This window comes from Stigmatopora nigra, chromosome 6, assembly GCF_051989575.1.
Source record: "Stigmatopora nigra isolate UIUO_SnigA chromosome 6, RoL_Snig_1.1, whole genome shotgun sequence".
NCBI lineage: Eukaryota > Metazoa > Chordata > Actinopteri > Syngnathiformes > Syngnathidae > Stigmatopora > Stigmatopora nigra.
In genome coordinates this window covers 13,971,667-13,993,096 of record NC_135513.1, presented here as the reverse complement: position 1 = coordinate 13,993,096, position 21,430 = coordinate 13,971,667, and the positions used below count along the sequence as shown (strand labels likewise).

Genomic DNA, 21,430 nt, shown 5'->3' with positions numbered 1-21,430 from the left:
GGACTTGTTATAGTTGGCACTTAAATGATGACTTTTCACACACAACGGCCACGAAAAAGTCCCAAACAAGAAATATACCAACACTCACGTGTGTATACCCTTAACGAGCGACATTAAAGGAAGTAATTTCGACAAAGTTTTTGCACGACTTCTTCCAGGTTATTTTTGCTGCGTCATTTTGCTGCCATGTGGCCGCGATTAATTATCGCGTCATAATTACGCGACGGAAGTAAACATGCGATTGTTGTTTTTTTTTTTTTTTAACCTAGGCACGTGATCTTTTTTTACATGTGGTACAAACATTTCCCCCAAAAAGGTATAACACGCGATCCATCAAGTACTTTTACGCCTACATTCAACTATTTACAACGGGAAGGTAAGAACCCCTCATTAACGATCTAATCAGAAATAAAATACCAAAATTAATGACGATTTCAATGATTTTCCAATGTTATTCTTACCCGATCTCTTGCTTTTCTCAACAAAGTTCATTTTTCATAAGCGATCCATCGAAACAAAAGTGCCTTTTTTATGAATGTACTTTTTCCTGATAAAATACAGTTGAATACACTAGGGACAAACACGCTAGAGTTGTGGTTATATTTAAAACACGCTGTTACGACGTTCGGCGTGCATATATTTGCTCTCCACTTGAACGTAGGATTGTGTAAGTGGGGTGATTTATCAACAAGAGCCCCCCTTTTTCATCTCATCCCACGCTACGACTGCTGCACCCCCCACCGAGGCCCATCCCGGTTGCATACGCACGCATCCTCCGCAAAGTCCCCATGGAATCTCCCGTGTCAGTAAATTACCTTATAAATGGAAGCATTGACTACGGGGACTCTTTTATACACATTCACATTGAGTACAATCACAATTGATCTCGTACAGAGCAGAGATGCAGCGCACATGTGACGGATCACAGGCCCGGAGTGCAAAATAGGAAGGAACAAAACAGTCGTTTGATAAGGATGTGACAAGAAACCATGTTTTCCCCCGGAGCCAGACGCCGCTAAATATTATCAGCGATGTGGGAACACTACGATAAAAGGCGTAACGTTATCCCAGATGCAAGCATATGAATTATACATTCCCAGATCTTCTTCCCGTGCAACTACTGAGGATGCAAAAGCGACATCACAACATCTGTAGCTCAATTCTTTTGAACTGGGAGTGAATGATGTTTCTGTGCCATTGGCAGTGAGCATTTTTACTGGGATGTAATACATCATATTTTAGATAGATAGGCTGTTTTTTTAGAAATGTGTCTTTTTCAATACAACAGAGTGGAAAAGGGGGCGTGGCACTGGGTTTACAGGTGTAAAGGGGGCGTGGCTTGGGGACTAGAGTCTAAAATAGTCTCAGATTGTTGTTTTTTTTACAAAGGGGTCATTATAACTGCTTTATAATGGTTCAGGAGTTATGATTCGATAACATTTGCTAACTAATTGACAGATTTACATAAAAATAGGACAAAATATGTAATACGTCATCTTTTAGATGGGCTATTTTTTAAAGAAATGTCGGTTTTTATATAAAAACAGTGGAAAAGGGGCGGAGCACTGGGTTTCCAGGTATATAGGGGCGTGGCTTGGCGACTGGAGAGTCTAAAACAGGTCACAGGTGAGTTTTTTTGCACAAATGGCCTATTATATCTGTTTTTTAATGGCTCAGGAGTTAAAATTCTCTAAAATTGCTAACTAATTGGCAGATTTACATCAAAATAAGACAAAATATGGACAAAAATGTTTTAACTGCTTTTACTTTTACGTCCTTTGACCGTTCCAGTTGCAGAAACCCCCAAAAATCTCTCCAAAACAATTTCTCTGCCATTCCTACTCATAGCATTCCTATCAAGGATGTATTTTTCATCCTCGGCGGTGGACACAATCTCACACTTGTGATACCATCCGTCTGGAATCCAAATAAACGACTCCAAATGAAAGCGCCTTGACCCTAACAAGGGCAACCGCGCTGTACTTCAAACCCAGAAACAAAATAACCATCAAATAATTCACTTTGAACCACCATCCATGAGAAAAAAGGAAAAAAAATAATGCTAATTGTTTAATTTTATGACTCACAAGTGTCACCCCCTACACGAGGTCGCCAATATTTAGCACGTGTTAAGCTTTGTACGTTCCAGATGAGCTGCAAAAAGTCCTCCTCGGCCTATTTAAAGCGTCCCTCCCGCAGGCAAACGTATTTACAAGGAAACGTTTATCATTTAGTCTCTGTTGCGGATCAAAATGTCAAGCTCCGTCGAGAACATACGCATCGCTACCAGGCCAAAAGTGCAGTTTCGCAGCCTCGGGATGCAACGAAAAATACGAGGGGAGCGAATCTATCAAAAAAAATACAAATATAAAAATTGCATATGGGCAAATATGGCTAATTGACCTGGAATATCACTCCGTGTGCGAAAATTGTTTGAAATCAATACGAAGAGCGAGAAGGACGGCCTTGAAAAATGATTTCAGAAATGGACGCCGACGCCGTTATGCTTATTTTTTTATTATTATTTTTTAGCAGACGGCGTCAAGCGGCGTGCGAGCTTTCGGGGAGGAGAAGGTCAGGAAAGGTCAATTAAAAACGGAGAGAATCGGAGCCAATTAAAAGAAAAAAACTGGAAAAATGATTTTTTTTTTTGCATTTTTTTTTTTAGGCCAGCAGAGCAGGATTGCGCTATGATTTATGAAATATGTTATGTTGATAATTGAGCATCGTACAAAGATAACATCGTCTATTATATGACCTTTTTTGTTCTGAACTGAGGAAGAAAAATAACACATTTTTGCATTTATTTCCTTAAATGTTTATGGATGTCAGAACTAAAAATATGGATGATATTTTCTTTAAATGCAACCACATTTTTTAGTATGCTGATGGTAAAAAAAACAAAAAAAAAGTCATTTTTCTGGAGCTCAAAATTGTGAACACCCCGAAAGGAAAATGTCCACACTGTAAATCAAATAAAATGTGAATAAATGAGCGTGACTTCTTATAGCGTGCCACTACATATTTTACATTCTATTTCATTGTGCGTCATTTATTACTTCACATGTGGGTATAATAATAAAGTGAGGAGTCCTTGTAGGTTATATAGGGGAAACCACATTAAATAGTACATTTTGTTTAGGAGTTTTATAAAGTTTAATGGTTTGCATGGTGGAAAATATCATGTATAGTTTATTAATTTTGCTTTTACAGAGTTTTTTTGTCTATGTTTTAGTGTAATTTGATTAATACATATGTTTTTAGGAGCAAAAAATATGTATATTAGGGCTTGGCAATTGATTGTTGCTAGGCAGATTTTGCAAAGACACTCAAAAATAGTTTTTTATACTCAGTTTGAATTAAACTTTATTAGTAAACTGACACTAAAAAAAATGAACATTGTGTGCATTTCTTTATTTTTATTTATGTTTTTTTCCAGCTAGCTTAAAGCTAATAATATAAGTATTAATGAAATTTAGCACCTGATTGACTCCTAAAATGATTAATATTGAAACACACAGACTAAGATATAAAAAATAAGAAATATTAGCATGTTAGAAAACACATTTTATATCACCCAACTATAAAAAAAGAGAAAAAAGTGATAATTTTACCAGCCCTTAATTTAACCTACCTTCCTTTTTTATAAATAAATGATTAATCTCATTAATAAAATATAAAACCTGTTTTTAACCCAAAAAAAGCAGAACAAAACTTTCTGGCCTGCAGTCATTTCAATAAAGTAAATATTATCACAGCAACAATTTAAAAAAAAAATATCCTCACTTTTTCCCCAAAACCAAATTATAATTCATTTTTTCTCTAATCAAAATTTAACCATATTTCTCCACTTAACCACTCTCCATCAATCAAAAATATTCTTGATAAATCTCTATTCTAAATGTAAAAAATATGTTTTTAGTCCATTTTCTTTTGAAATCTATGGTTTGATTGACAAATTCTGTTTTGTAATTGGATTGTATTGTATTTGCGTCCAGGTGCATTGTGGGTAACGGAAAGGCAGTTCCAGTGTCGGTGGTGACAGCTCCTTTGCTAGCCTTTGACCTGCCGGCAAGAGAAAACAACATCAATGGTAAATCCCCCTTCAAACACATTAACTGGGATGAACCGGGTCCCAGTGAGCCCCTCACAGCGGACCACGCATTGATCGCCAGAAATCCATGAATAAATTTAACACTAATTGATTTTTTTTTTTTTTATAAACCTCCTCCTTCTCTCTCACTTCTTCCCCGTAGAAATATATCTCTAATTCTGAGAGGAGTGGAATTTATTTATTTTTCTTTTAGTTGTGTCTTAAAGCATTTATTTACGGTAATGTGTTTTGGGGGGGTTTATATATATAGGGAATTTCTGATTATTGGTTTGTAGGGTAGGTTTTTATGGAGTTTTTTGTGGATTAATGGGGGTTTGAACTTGAGTTTTTCTTTTGAAGGAATTGATAAATTGTTTAGTTGAGGGTGTGTGGAGTTAAAATATGGTGTTTTAATATTTGCGTGAATTTTGGGGGTTTTTTGTTGACCTTGTGGAGTTGGTAAAAAGGTTGATTTGATTAAAAAAAATGGGATATTAGACAGTTTGTTGCAAAATATGAATTTGGGAGTGTTTTTTGTAGCATTTTGGAATTAGAAATGTCATTGAATTTGACAAAAATATATAATTTTAGTTATACAAATCAAAATTAATATTACAGTCAGTGTAATTTAAAATATTCCCTTGCATTGATATAAAAAAATATTTTAAACCCTCAAAAAACAAAGTAAAGTTGAAAAATAATATTTAAATATTTACATTTTTTTGTTTTATAAACCTTATGGAGTTTTTAATGTAATTAAAAATTAAAATTAAAAATACAATGATTTTTTTTTAACACACTCTGACAGGTATAGACGTCCAATCGACTCCTATTTCAAGAGGATTGGACGTCTATTCCCGTCAATGGCAGCCATTAGGTTAATACAAATAAAGATTAAACTATATATATTTCAAAATGAGAATTTAGTAGTCATTATATATCATTTTCGGGGTTTAAAATATAAATCCTAATAAAAAAAGGCCACTGGAATAATAAACTGATGTGACTTGGTTTCAGATTTAAGTATCATACTGCCACCTAGCGGACGTTAATGTTATATCATGACATGGGAGGCAAGTGACATGTCGCACGTTTAGTCGAACATGAAATAATAAGCAAGACACGTTCTAGTGATGCTTCAGATGAAATATGAATCTCTCTTAAGACTTTTATTGCTCCACCATGCCATGAAATATGAAAGGATTGACACATTTTAATGCGAGAATTGGACAAATAAAGCAGAAAGGGAACATCTGGGATGCCTTACAGATGGAATACTAATATCAATATTTTGGTTTTCAGAATATTGATTGGAAATTAACTCGGTTTTTAAAAATATATTTTTTGCAAGATTTGGGGAATCCTTAATTCACAGATACTAAAATCAACTATTAATGCTATTAACTATTTTTTTTGCATTAGCTGAGAATTCTTCCAAATTTATGAATTCAACTTAAATCATCAGAAAAGACAATTATAATCACTTAAAAAAATTGGAAACAAAATGGATGCCACTTGTCTATTTATAAAATTATTTTTAGAGATTTAAAAAAAATGGACTGTTTTTATTTTTCAGGATTTTTTTTGCATAATATATGATATTTTTTAATTCTACCCTAAAAGAATACGTTTTTTAACCTTCAATTTTTACCCTAAATTTCATATTTACTGTACAGTTGACATTTATTTATTCTTAAATCAAATACTTTATGTATTTAAATTTAATTTTCTGTCATATAACTAACTAATCTTTTTATTTTTTTGGGCTATCTTAGTATTATTAGCAGCATCAAGATTTTAAATTTGTAAAATATTACTCAAATATTTAAGCTCAATCACTGAAAATTCAATTTTTTTTAATGAAATTAAAACCTAATGTACCTTCCTTACAATCATTTATACTAATTATAATAACATTCTTAGCATATTAGTATGATGAATACTTTGCATACTAAATATTGAAATTGTGAGACAGTCATTTTTTTGCTTATTTTTCTGTAATATGAAGTTGTTGGCTTTTTTAAGGCATCATATTTTGGTGATGTCAAGTCTGGGGGAATTATTTTGAGTAATATTAGTTATTATATTTGGAGAAAAGTCATAAAATTATGCTATTAAAAACATGACATTCCTTATTTTTTAAAGTTTTTCAGGGTCTGCAGATATCAAATTTTGGTGGTATTAGCTAAATCAATGTAGAAAATAATTGATTTTTGATTAATTTTAGAGGTTTATGCCTATAAAACTTAGATAAAAATGACCAATATTAATATAGTTTTAAATTTTAAAAAATTCAGATGAGATTTTTTTCAATGCAAAAAGTGTATGGAACTCATATTTCATGTTTTCTGGGTTTCTGAGTTTATTTATGTCATTTTTAAGGCAAATTAATGTATATATATTTGTGTTTTTTATTATGTTTGCCTCATGTGACTTCTTGGATGCCACAAAATGTGAGATTTTATGAGAAAATATGAAATAATCTGGATTTTTTTTACTGAGATGATTCATCCTTTACGAGTTGAGTTTCATCTTTGTTGCCATGTCTCCAAAGCAGCCAGAGGCCGGCCTGGCATCTGCCGCCCTGCCGCGTCCGCCAGCGGAGGAGAGGAGACGAGGAAGGCGCTTGTCACTTTGGGTGAAGGTGCCGTGCCGGAAGACCAACGGCCTGGATGGACGGGATGATGATGATGACGCAATCCTCCGGCCGGCCAGATGGGCCGCCGTGTCGTGTCGCGCCGCGTTGCCGGACGCATGAGCGATCGCGCAGATGTTTCGCGGCCAGGCAAGTGAGTACCACTCGGTGTCCAATTAGGAAAATGTCGAGAGTCCGAAAAGTTCCACCTCGGAAGTTGGTATTCTTATCTCAATTTAATTCAAGTGGATATCAAATCTCTAAATGCAAATATTTCATTCTGTCGGTGATGTCCAATCGTGTGGCATCCAATCATGTGGCGTCCAATCATGCGATGTCCAATCATGTTGTGTCCAATCGTGTGGTGTCCAATCATGTAGTGTCCAATCATGTGGCGTCCAGTCATGTGGCGTCCAATCATGTGGTGTCCAATCATGTGGTGACCAATCATGTGGTGTCCCATCATGCAGTGTCCAATCAAGTGGCGTCCAATCATGTGGTGTCCCATCGTGTGGTGTCCAATCATGTGTCGTCCAATCATGTGTCCAATCATGTGGGGACCAATCATGTGGCGACCAATTGTACGGCGACCAATCATACGGCGTCCGATCATGTGGTGACCAATCATACGACGTCCGATCATGTGGTGACCAATGATGTGGTGTCCATTCATGTGGCGTCCAATCATGTGTCCAATGATGTGGCGACCAATCATGTGGCGACCAATCATGTGGTGTCCATTCATGTGGCGTCCTATCATGTGGCGTCCAATCATGCAGTCTCCATTAGTGTGACATCCAATCGTGCAGGGTCCAATCGTGTGGCGTCCAATCATGTAGTGTCCAATCTTCCTTATGCTGGGAATTGAAAGATCTTGATTGATAGTTTGTCATCAGGAAATGTCCAATCCTTTTAAAGTGGGAGGTCAACAGCGAATGAATGGTCGTCTATGAAGGTCAAAAGGTCAAAATATAATTTCTTTTAATGAAAAATGTAAAAGTATGACCAAAACGATACAACAACAAAAATACTTTTGATTAGACATTTATTTTAAAAATGGATTTTTTTATATGGAGAGAAAATTCAATTGACAAATACAGATAACAATTTTAATAATAATGATAAGCTTGAATTGGACATCTACTGCCATCAGTTGCATTTTTTATTATAATTGTCCTTCATTAAGTCGTTTTATGGTGCGTTTTTTGTCTATTTTCTACTGAAAAGATCTGTCATGGATGGAAATGTGTGTTGCAAAGCATCTATTGTAGTTGCGCCACTTAATTATTGAAGCCAAGCAGACGCTTAATCAGGTTAGTCTTCCTATTCCAGCTCCATCATTTGTCCAAATGAATCCAATCGAGAAGCAGGTCGTCTTGAAAAAGACGGTTTTCTGCCACACTGGGACAGGAATACAAAGTTCAAAATACCAGTGTCCCCATTGCATACTTTTCTTTATCTAAAACTGAGTAAATGTATAATTTTTAAACCAAAAAATCCCTCTAATTTGAACAACGTTATCCAATATTAAATCCATTTTTTTTTTGCTAATCACCAAAAAACGTTGCAAATTATTAAGTAGAAATATTGTCTTTTTAAAAAGTGCTGAATTGTCAATTTTTGGTATTTTTTTTTAAGTAAAAAACTTATTTAATATGTATTTTTTTGGTCATGTGATCAGATCACTAGTTTAAACATTTTATATCCCGTCACAGTTAATAAAAAAAAAATCAAAATGTAAAGAAAAACAAAGCCAGGCGGTTACAAAACATCTTTTTTTTGCAGAAAAAAAGCTTCGTTGAATCATATTTATTGGCAGGTCGGATTATTTTTTGAGGTTTTTCTTTTGGGGAAAAAAAATGTGATAAAATGCAAAGGCAAAAAAGCGATCACGACGTATCAGCATAAAACGGTCCGAGTCTTTTTTTTTTTTCTTATTTTTTTTTTTTTCTCTCAAACACAGTCAATACATCTAAATATTTTACGGTGCCGCGGCGGCCAATTTATTGTTTGATGTTTCAGACAAACTTGCGGCGAATAAAAAGGGGGCTTCATTACGAGGGGAGAGAGAGAGAGTTTGCTTTGAACGTGGAGTTGAACTGGTTTATCGATCATTCTCTTTCTTCTGTGACAAAGACCACCGGGGACCCCACCAGGTGTCTGGGAAACAAAGAGGAACAAACGTGGATGGCTCTGTAAGCAAGGTGAAGACATGATACCAAAAAAAAAATCATTTTCCAAAGTGCTTTTCCTGGGGTGCTGGAGCCTATCGCAGTGGTGGCTAGCCAATCGTAGAGCACAATGAGATAAACAAGCAATCAGTTTATAGCTTGAGAGCAATTTAGTGAGTTTGACCAGTTAGCCTAGCCTAGCATGTGTTTGGCATTAGATTACATTACGTTAAATTGCATTACATTACATTACATTACATTGGATTAGATTTGAATTACATGAGATTACATGAGATTGCATTGCATTACATTACAGATTACATTTCAGATTACATTACAGATTACTTTACAGATTACATCACAGATTACATGATATATTATATTACATATTACATTACAGAATACATTAGAGTACATTACATATTACATTACAGATTTGATTACAGATTAGATTACAGGTTATATTACAGATTACATTACAGATTACAATACAGATTACATTACAGGTTATATTACAGATTCGATTACAGGTTATATTACAGATTATTTTGCAGATTATTTTGTAGATCGTTTTACAGATTAGATTGCAGATTAGTTTAGAGATTAGATTACAGATTAGATTACAGATTACATTACAGATTAGATTACAGTTTAGATTAGATTACAGATTAGATTACAGATTAGATTACAGTTTAGATTAGATTACAGATTAGTTTACATATTGTATTACAGATTAGATTACAGATTATAATACAGATTAGATTATATTACTTTATTCGTCCGTATTTGGAAAATTTTATTGTTACAGTAGAAAGAGGGTGAGAATACAGAGAGAAAATACATTTTAGACCTAAATAGGTAATAAAAAGTTCATTAAAAAGTAAATATTTCAATAAATTAATAAATAATAGTACAAAAATAATTATGCAAATGAACATGTTCAAAATGTGTCACTAAAAAACCAAGATGGATACATTTTTTTTAGTTTCCAAAAAAAGGCTGTCTTAAATTTGATTAGATTAGATTTTGAGTCCGTCTTTCTCCTATAATGATTGTCACTTTGCGCAAATGGCGTAGCGGAATGCACATTTGAAAGGCAAGACAGCTCCTGGGCCGCCTCAACTTTTGCTTGTTATCGGGAGCCCAGAGTGAAGTGGAGGGAGGGAATTGATCTCTTGTCTTGGCTGAGGTGCGCCTCTTGCACCGTCCACCACCCCACCACCACCACCACTACCGGGCTGGGATCTCAACCCTCCCTCCCTCCCCCGCACAATGGCTGCCTCTCCTCCAGCTGACACTTGTCCCGCCACCGCTGCGAGAGTTGTCGACACCGCCATTGATCTTTCCTCTCCATTTTTTTTCCTCCGATAGACAAGTGGTAGACAAAAGAGTGGCCCGAGAGGCAAAAGACCCGCCGAGAGAAAAATCACGTGGTGAAATAGATTGTTAAAGCCCATAACTGTCATGAAAAAAAACTCGGCAGTGCAACCGAGTCGAACCCGGGATGCGGGAATCGGAAAATAGTATTTTAATGCCAAAATAATCCGACAAAATCATCAAAACTTGGATAAAGTTAACTTTTGGGAAAAGGAACCAGGGGAGGCGCACACCCAAAAATTCCAGACTCGAATTGAAAACACAAAAAAAAATACTCCCAAAAAAGACATGCCAGAACACGGGTTTAATTACACATACAATGGCTGATGACAAACTCGAAACACAAGGGAAGGGAAGCCAGGAGGGACGTAAGAAACTTAAATTGGAAATTTGTAGCTGCATTAAAAATATATATACAAACAAAATCCCTATAATATATTAATAAATAAGAAAGCAGTTTTTGTTTTTAGTGCAAAAATTGGAGAAAATATATCTGACGCTAAAATATTATAAATAAAAAAATAATGTTTTTGTTTTAGTGCGGAAATTGGAAAAATATATCTGACGCTTAAATATTAAAAATAAAAAAATAATGTTTTTGTTTTTGTTTTTAGCGCAAAAAAATAAAAAATATATCTGACACTAAATTATTATAAATGAAGAAAATAATCTTTTTGGTTTAGCGCAAAATTGGAAAAAATATATCTGTTACTAAAACATTATAAATAAATAAAAATGTTTTGTTTTTAGCGCAAAAATTGAAGAAAATATATCTGACGCTAAAATACTATAAATTTAAAAAATTATGTTTTTGTTTTTAGCACAAAAATTGCAGATAATATATCTAACGCTAAAACATAAATAAAAAAAATACTGCAAAAATCGTAGAAAATATATCTGTCACTAAAACAAAACAAAACAATTAGCCAATTTCAGCAGACACCGCTAAGCATTAGCAAACCAAAGAAGTCAGATGGAGTTTAATAACAAAGAGCTCTAATTGCCCCGCCCCCCCACCTCGACACTGAACTCTAATTACGGCGAGAACTCGGCACGCCCGATAGAGGTCATCGATAAACACCCAGAATGCCGTCCGACCGACATAACGTCAACTAAAGCTATCGCGACGATCCCAAAACGCGCCAAGCCCCGCCCCCCTCGCCAACGCCTCCCCCCCAGGCGGGCCCGGAACGTAAAGGTGAAGACGGTCACTCTAATTACAGGGGCCCCGACTCTCTCACGTACACGTAAAAGACGGGCCAATTAGGGCGAGCGGGAGATAAGGGGAGTTTTATTTGTATACTAATTAAGCCCCTGATGAAATTCAAAGGGGAGGCGCTGGCTAAAAAAAAAAGGGGGGGGGGGGATCAGGGGAGGGAGCGGCTAATTGTGGCTTGGAGGAAAGCTTGCTCCAGGTGCACTTATCGGACAAGTGCAGCCTCCAGATACATACTTGCTTGGCCCTTAATCCCACGCCCAGACAGACGCAAGGTCTCTCTCTCTCTCATCGTTTTCAGACCTGGGTGACGTAGATGGATGCTAAAATTGCTCCTTTTTCTGGGAAAGACGTGAAAAATGGAGCGTTTCTGTGTGAGCGACCGTGGAAACGACAATGACTGAGTCGCTAGGTAATACAGATTAATAGGTAGATTAGTAGTTTAATAGATTTTTAGATATGTTTTATATTTTTTGCACTTGGATTTATGTCCAATGTCAGCAAAAACATTTTTAAAAAAACTCAAATTTGGTTTCTTTTACCTTTATTTTTCTTGATATGGAAATGTATTTACTCAAAACAAAAGAGTAATTTTACAGTTTATGACAGGGTTGTCAAAGTGGCGGGGCAGGGGCCAAATCTGGTCCGCCGCATTATTCTTTGTGGGCCGGGAAAGAAAATCAGTGGTGACTTTCTGTTTTAGGATCAAATTAAAATGAAGAGTATAGATGTGTATTAAATTTTCTGATTTTTCCCAATTTAAATCAATAATTGTCATTTTTTAATATTTTATTCTGTTTTTAGGTCAAAAATCATTTTGTACAATCTAAAAATATATTAAAAAAAAGCTAAAATAAACATTGTTTTAGATCTATAAAAAACTGAATATTCAGGGATTTTAATCCAGTTCTTTTAATCCATTTATTTAAAAAAAATATCCAAATATTATATCTAAAATGGTCCGGTTCAACACATCCCACATGTTTTGATTCCCACATTTCCATCATCAAAATGCCCCAATTTTTAACCACGTCACCCGCACATTAACAGCAAAAAAATCAAATTCAGCACCAACCCGAGCCACTCGCAGCATACGTTGAATAGCCGAGTAAGTAGCATGCAGAAATTTGACAGCTCCCGGGCCCGCGGGGGCCGAACTGGCCGTCTCGTTGCCATCCGTGAGGGCATCGTGTCGAATTACCTTTCATTCAAATACCCGCGTTCTCACTCGCCTGCCGCTCAGCTCGCGGGTTGGCTCGTTTTTTTTGATGATATATGCTCCTAGGAGCTTCATTTGGGTTGTTGCTGGGGTTTGCATCACCGAAAAATACATCTTTTGGAGTAGGACCGACCGATTGGCCGCTTGGACGGATGGAGATTGAACTGATGTCTTTGCAGAAAATGAGTAAACAACATTAATTTCACATGAAAAGGAAAGTCATTCTCCAGCCAGAGAAACTTTTCGGGTCCAAGTTTTGACAGCTAGCGCGCCGCCGATGCTACCTAGCAAGCTATTCGTGGGACCAAAAGCCAAAATGGACGTACGGCACATTTGCACCGGAGTTCGTTGATCTTTGTCGCTGGGGGGGCCAAGTAAAGCCCCGCCTGGTTTTGAAAGAAAAACCGAGATCACACACTGTCTTTAACATCAAATAAGGTGTCCGCGCGGATATTCTTAATGGGTTTAAAGTGGATGAATTATTTAAATCAAGGGTGTCAGACTCGGGTTGGTCCGCGGGCCGCGTTAACGTCAATTCGATTTTATGTGGGCCATTTTTGAGATGATATTTAGATTTTTTTAATTTAAACGAACTGGATTAAAAGGCCTGAATATTCAGTATTTTATAGATCTAAAACAATGTTTATTTTAGCTTTTTTAAAATATGTTTTTAGATGTTACAAATGATTTTTTAACTAAAAACACAGAAAAATGGATTAAAAAATTACAATTATTATTTTAAAAGGGGGAAAATCAGGAAATATAATATACATCTATACTTTTCATATGAATTTGAAAAGTCGGCATTCATAATTTACTTTCTCGGGCCGCACAAAATGATGCGGCGGGCCAGATTTGGCCCCCGGGCCGTCACTTTGACACACGTTTCCAGTTTCATGATGACATCATACTATGTCGATATTTTATGGAAATATTTTTGACAAAATCTGACACCAATTTAGTACGACATTTTGACCAGATTTAGAACCATCAGTTCCCTCATTGTTTTTGTCACCAAAAAAGCAAAAATAGAGCAAAACAGTGTCTAAAAGAATGGCACCTTAATCAATACTTTGCATTTCCGTCACTGTGACGGGACAATTGCTTCCCCGATATCCGGATTCAAATCAATACGTGATTCCAACCCTTGTCAGCAAGCCAACCCTTTAAAAAAAACCAACCAAAATGACACAACCACAAACAAACACAATCCACTCAAGACTAAACCGGACCGAATCAAACCTGGCGACCCTTCGACTGTTATTACCCAGAAGCCATTGGGGTGGGGTTTGGTGTGGGGGGGCGGGGCCTCTGGAGAGCAACCCACACAAGAACCAACGACAAGCCCCACACTGAAAAACTGCCAGTGAAGCACATTAAAGATAATTAGCATTGAGACCGCTGACTGCCTAACACCCCCCCCCCCCCCCCAAACCCCCCAAACCCTCCATCCCGGACCCCCTCCCCTGGTTATCTTTCCCCCATTTGGGCTTTGTAACTATTTGTAAATTACAAAGACAATCATTTCATTAAACGTGCAGTGGAAAGAAAGCAACAACAGCTCGTCCCAATTCGCTATTCTTGGCTAATGCGCCTCAAAGTGAGACTTCCATCATTTCGGCCATATTCAAAGTAACCAAGAAGTACCACTAAAGTTATATGTGGAGCCCCATAGTGCAGGGATGTCGAAACAATGGCCCACGGGCCGACCGAGGCCCGCTGCACGGACTTTATATGTATATATGTAAATGTATATGTATGTGCACGTGAATATGTATATGTGAATGTGTATATGTGAATGTACATATACTTGTATATATGTGTATGTGTATGTATATATACATGTGTATATGTGGATATGTGTATGTATTTATATATAATTGTATATATGTGTGTGTGTATATATAGTATGTGTATGTATATATAGTATATGTGTGTGTATGTATATATACTTGTATATATGTGTACGTGTTGTGAATGTGTATGTGTGTGTATGTATATATACATGTGTATATGTGTATGTGTATATGTGAATGTGTGAATGGGTATGTGTCTATGTATTTAACGTAAAAAAATTAAAATAATATATATTCTTATGTTTTTATTTCTTTATATGTATAGTTTTTTTACATTACTATATATATATATATATATATATATATATATATATATATATATATTATTTTAATTTTTGATTTTTATTTTATATATATATATTGATGATGTCCATTTTTTTAATCGCAATTAATTCCATGTCGTCCATAGTTAACCCCCGATTAATCCATATTTTTCCATACTTTAAGTGCAAAATATTTTCCACACTACCCTTATAATACCCCAGTCTCATTTCATTGCCACCCTTACCTCCCTCCCTACCATTGCCAATCATCAACATCCAACCCATTCACTCATCTATCCACTTTGAATCATCCTCTATTTATTTCGGCCCATTCCAGAATCGCTTCCCTTTAATTTCATTTCACCTTCCATTGATCCATCTTCCCTTTCCCTTCTTTCCAAAACTACCTTCTCGCCGACCGTCATCGCCGGCTCATAACGAGCGACCCGGGGGCCAAAACGAACACACGTTAAACCCCTTCCACGCCACAACCTGGCAACATTACCCCGCCTTCAAAACAAGCCAACGTAATTTGGACGGCATTTCAGAGCAATTAAAAAATTCTCCGGCACAATTACGCACTCCCCCCCCCCCCCCCCCCCCCCCTCCGGGCTCGGACCCCCACCCCCCCCACACCTCCATCCACGTAACGGGTTTACGGCCCCAGACACGTCTCGGCCATCTTCTCCCGGCCGCAGTTATTAATTGCGGCTAAAGCCGATAAATACAATCGCCGCTGCCCTTAATGCTAATTAGCCTTTGAGATAATATTTACGATTTCATAAGCGCATATTTCTCCAAAGGCCGCCACGTCGCGGCCCCCTCTCTCCCCGTCGGTCGTAGGCCGCCTCGGATATTGCCCGTCTTGGGGGAGACGCAACGCGGGCAGTAAATACTAATCGTACTTAGTGGGAGCTTTGGGGGGCTTTATTGAGCCGGCCGGGCCCGCCAGCAGACTATTTTATCATTTAATTTTATAGCCACCGCTCGGACCGACTTTCAAGCGTCCATGAATCATTCGTCGTAGACTAAAAAATAAATAAATAAATAAATAAATAAACGACGGCCTTTTGTTTGGCTTCTAATGACTTTGACTTGATGGCGTTGGTTTTGATTTTGTTTTCAATATCTGGTTGTTTTTTTGGGAGTTTTACTGCAGAATGTCGCATTGTTTACAATTAAAGTATGGTATTTTCTTGAATATTGTGGTTAATTTAGATTAGATATGGTTGAAAAAAATTTTTCTGGGTTTTTTCACATTTTAAGGAAGTTTTTAAAAAATTAATTCAGACTTTTTTGTAATAACTGCGGAAAAAACGTATAGTAGCGATAAGTGAAGACGTGATAATCAAGGGATTACTGTGGTTTGGTGACATAGATTCTTCAATGTCCATTTTTTAATTATTATGACACTATATAATGATCATCTTTATTAATGACACACTAAATGATTAAATAATTCAGTCTCAATCCTTATGCTTGAAATATTTTTGGAGATTCCAAATCAAACATTGTTGGAGACACATTTGACGACATAAAAAAAGCAATAAAACGGGAGTGTTCAACAAAAAATGCATTTTTTGTTGTATATTATAGTAGGATAGTATAGTAGGATAAAATAGTAGGATAGTATAGTAGGTTAGTATAGTAGGATAGTATATCCCATGATATATATGAAAGAGAAGGAAGTACACTGGTGCACAATTTAAAATTTTAATGAAAATTCAACATTCAAATCCTAAAAATGGGGATAAAATACAAAAAAATACAAATTAAACTGGCACAGCGACAAATAGGCAAACATTACATATAGCAAACGGGAAATAAAACTCCAATATGGATGTAGAAAAACACGGGGTTTAAATAGACAGACAGGAGTTGATGAATGAGACAATAGCGAACACCTGGGTGGGTCAGAGCCAAAAAAATACCCAATTACACAACAGAACATGTATATTTATATATCCATCTATATTTTAGATGTTTTTTAAAGGCTGTTTTTCTTATTTAAACATTAATTAAAATTGAAAATTAAAAATTAATCCTGGATTCATTTTATTTCCCTAAAAAGGATACATATATGAAATAAATAGATTAAATTTAATGAATTTTATCTTAAACTTGACTGACATGTTTTACTTTGGCAGGCCCGCAAAAATGACGTTTATGGCCGCCAATGGCGGTTGCACCAGTTGAACGATGCTTCTTTTTCTACCCTAGATTTATCGATCGAGCCCCGTCCAAGCGCCCCCCGTGAGCATCGCACCACCGCCGCCCTCGGCAGTCCGGCGGCGTCCGACCATCGATCGGCGTCATCGCATCAAGGCGAGGTGAGCTGCTTCCGTCGTCCGGCCGAGCGTTGACGCGTGATGAAACCACATCAAGGGGGGGGTGCCGGGTGGGGCCCCCCCCCCGAGTGTCCGCTACCCCCCTTTCTTGTCGTGACTTCAAAGCTCAAAGCAGCCCCTGGGGGTGCCGCATCTTCTTTTCCTCTTCTCCAACTTCAATGTCAAAAAAAAGAAGATTCCAAAAATGTTTTGCGTGTCCCAAAAACTTGCTCGACTTCAAAATAAAATACAGATATTCATTAGCCCCTCCCATTCAAAATGGCAGACAGTAAATTGACAAAGAAGTGGCCCGAAAAAGTTCCAAAATGACTGAAAATCGAACTAATTAGACGAGGGGTGTCAAAGCCGTGGCTGGAGGGCCAGTCGCGGCCCCGCCGTATTACTTTGCTCGGTCCCGCCAAAGTAAATCATGCATGTTGACTTCCTGTTGAATGTTCAAAATTCAAATGAAGATTATAGATATCTCAAAAATAAATAAATAAAGAATTGTAAATTATTTTCGTATGAAATAAATACATAAATAGATAAATAAATGGTTAAAGAATTGTCAATTATTTTCATATAAAATAAATACATACATAGATAAATAAATAAATAATTGTAAATGATTTTTCATATAAAATAAATAAATACATAGATAAATAAATATAATAATAAGAAATAATTATTATTATTTTTATAATTTTTCTAATTATTTTGAATAATTATTATTTTTATATAAAATAAATAAATACATACATTAATAAATAAATTATTGTAAATTATTTTTATTTATTTATTAATGTATAGATATATATTTTTTATTATATTAAGAATTGTATTTTATTTACATTCAAATATAAAAGCAGAAAACAGGATTTTTTTCATGTTTATCAAAGACAAATTAGGAAAAAAATAAGTCAAAAATGTATTTCACTTTTATACTTTTGAACTCCATACGATAACATCTCAAATACATTTTTCACGGATAAATAAGTGACAACTTGGGCAAAAGGGAGATGCTATTTTTCCCAACCCGGTGGGCACGGCACTCTTCTTCTCCCTCCCCGTGGTTACGTTGCCAAGTTATGATTGAGTTCCGCACTTCGCCGTGATATCTGCCGGCCTGCCCGGCCCGATAACGGCGTCCGAGTCGAAGACTTGAGGACGATTGAAAGGTAGAAAAAAAAAAGTAGAAGAAGAAAGATAAGTAGCACGCTGGCAGATTGTCCATCTCCTCTGGTCTTTCCTCAAAGATTTAGCACGTCTTCATCAAGGCTGACCTCGGCCAAGGCGTCCGCTCTTTATCTGGCGCTCCAGCTGAGAGCGCCGCTTCGGGCTTGACAGCGGCCTCCGCCCAGCTCGCGTCCGTCAAAAAAACGGGCTAAACAAGGCCGGGAACGTTTACTTGCCGATGCCCAACCCTGACGGCGAGGGGAATAAGCTTAAGAATTAAATCCCTTTGCTAGTTTTTGGCTGGAAACGAGATGTTCGTGTTAAGGGTACGTGCGTTCGATTCCGTAAAGGGCCGCAACGGGTTTTTTCTTTTGTTTCAATGAGCAGTACTTCAGGTGATTGCAATTTGAGATTAGTTATCTTTTTGTTCGCTTGGTTTTTGGTTATGTTAAGTTCGTAGCAACAAAAAAACTGCTTTTTTTGGGTCAAAAACAACAATTAAGTCATAAAAGGTGGTCAATTTGTCTGAATATTCAGTTTTTATAGATCTACAACAATGTTTATTTTAGCTTTTTTATATACTTTTTTAGATTTTCCAAAAGGATTTTTGAACTAAAAACAGAAAAAAATGATTAAAAAAATGACTATTATTGATTTAAAAGGAAGAAATTAGGAATTTTAATATACATCTATACTCTAAATTTAAATTCAATCCTAAAACAGAAAGTCGGCACTCATGATTTACTTTCCCGGGCCACACAAAATGATTCTGCGGACCACATTTGGCCCGCGGGCCGCCACTTTGACACCTGTGCCATACACGAAACAAAAGTTGTTTGGAAATGTCTTTATTACCATAAAAAAAAAAGCTTTGACATAATATTCAAAGGATTAATTAGAACAAAAATTGATAAAATTAGAAGATAAAACTAATTATGTTACTTCTTATTTTGAAATGGAGGTTATATATATATATATATACTATAACATTTCTGTATAGCGACAACCATATTTCAAGTTGTTATTAATGGAACACAGTCACTGGAACAGCTTCTCTCAGCGGCCATGCTAACAAAACCGTCTGTTAAATTAGCATTCACAAGATCGCCGCGCCAAAACAACGTTGCGCCCGAGCACAGTCGGCCACGTCGGTAGCGAAAAACACGCTCAGCGGCGCGCTCGCCCTTCCGATGGCACCGGCGACCGCTCTATCGGCCCGCCGTAATTTATGTTGCGCTAATTAGCTCCCCCGTGGCCATCTTTCCGAGTCCGGCCGGCAGAGAGCGGTGGCCGGTCGCGCCCGGACGAGCTCGGGAGGAACCGGGGTGGTCCTCGCCAAACTGACACGCGGGCATGTCATAATTACCGCCGGTGAATAATTAACGCCCGCCGTCGGAATAAAAAAATTGGCGGACAGATGTCACGGAAGCGCGGAAGGACGGCTGGGCGGATGCGGCGCAAGCGCGCTAGCTGCTCATTAGCGCCGGATCGGGTCGCCGGGTCACGCGGCCCCGCGGGCCCAAACTGCTACGTTATTAGCAAGTCAGGTCGCGCTACAAAACACGGCGTGTTAGCACGCTTGGTGTAAATAGTGGAATACAAATGACGCGCTGTGACAGGGCGCGCCATTCGCTAACATATTTGGTACTCTGAGGAGGGACAGATGGATAAAAACAAGCATGTTCATGTTGTTTTTGCTAATCAGTTAGCTAAGAGATTCCATTCATTATTAGCTAATGAAGTAACAGGCTACGTCTTAGCTAAAATGTTTGATATAGTTCAAATGTGCCACTAGCTAATATGTTTGCTGCTTTGATATTGAGAAAGAAGCAAACCGCATACAAACAAACACAACTTTGAGAGCTAACTAATTCTCATTTGCTAATGTAATTGTTTAATTTTGGGCTAAAATTCTAGAAATAGCTAAAAATGCACCACTTGCTAACATCTATGTTTCTTTAATATTGAGAAAGAAGCAAAGTGCATACAAACAAACACTAATTAGATAGCTAACTAATTCCCATAACCATTTGCTAATGTTGGAATTGGGTCATTCTGGGCTAAAATGTTTGAAATAGCTAAAAATGTATTACTCGCTAACATATTTGCTGGTCTGATATTGAGAAAGAAGCATAGCGTATACAAACAAATGCTAATTAGATAGCTAACTAATTCCCATAATCATTTGCTAATGTCGGAATTGGGTCATTCTGGGCTAAAATGTTTAAAATAACTAAAAATGTATTACTCGCTAACATATTTGCTGGTCTGATATTGAGAAAGAAGCATAGCGTATACAAACAAATGCTAACTAGATAGCTAACTAATTCCCATAATCATTTGCTAATGTTTTAACTGACTCATACTGGGGTAAAAAGTTTAAAATAGCTAAAAATGTGCCACTTGCTAACGTGTTCGCTATTGAGAAAGAAGCAAAGTGCACACAAACAAACAAATTAGTTAGCTAACTAATTCCCATAATCATTAGCTAATGTTTTCATTGACTAATACTGGGCTAAAATGTTTAAAATAGCTAAAAATGCACCACTTGCTAATGTTGCTTCGACATTAAGAAGCAAAGCGCTTAAAAACAAAACACAAATTAGATAGCTAATTCAGCAATTGACTAGCTGTTAGCTAGCTAAATTCCCATATCCCAATTCTGCTAGAATTAACCCAAAATCAAAAGAAAGTCTCTCAATTCACAAAGAATTAAACCAAAACTACTATTAATAACGTTAGACATTCAATAAAATCCCTTTTTGAGTCTTAAATCTATCGTAATTTCCCCTAAAATTGCATTTTTTCATGAATAAGTTTGCGTCTTTTGACAGTCTCGTCATGGGCTTTCCTTGATGTGGCTTCATTTGAAAGCAGTTGCACTTACGCTGCATTTCATGAAATAAAACAACTTGGCTTCGTGGCGTTATGCATAATTCATGCAAAGGCGAGCGGCCGAGGAATAAATATGCTTTTTGAACACACGTTACGGAGCCACGGCTTGACAAGCTGCTTGTTCAGAAAATGATTAGATTTTTCGTTTTCTCTCGACATGTATAGAACGCGATCAAAAAAAAACCTCCAGACATTTAAATTG

The 21,430-nt window shown here is 36.8% G+C and overlaps 1 long non-coding RNA gene across 1 annotated transcript in view; it reads left to right on the top strand.

Annotated features, from left to right (window-relative positions):
* Positions 1–250: 250 nt before the first annotated feature.
* LOC144198547 (uncharacterized) overlaps positions 251–21,430 on the top strand; it is a 29,595-nt gene continuing 8,415 nt past the window's right edge. The window contains exons 1-4 of the long non-coding RNA XR_013326736.1: positions 251–376; positions 3,999–4,093; positions 6,648–6,882; positions 17,051–17,160. This is a non-coding gene — a long non-coding RNA (uncharacterized LOC144198547). The remainder of the gene's footprint in view (positions 377–3,998; positions 4,094–6,647; positions 6,883–17,050; positions 17,161–21,430) is intronic.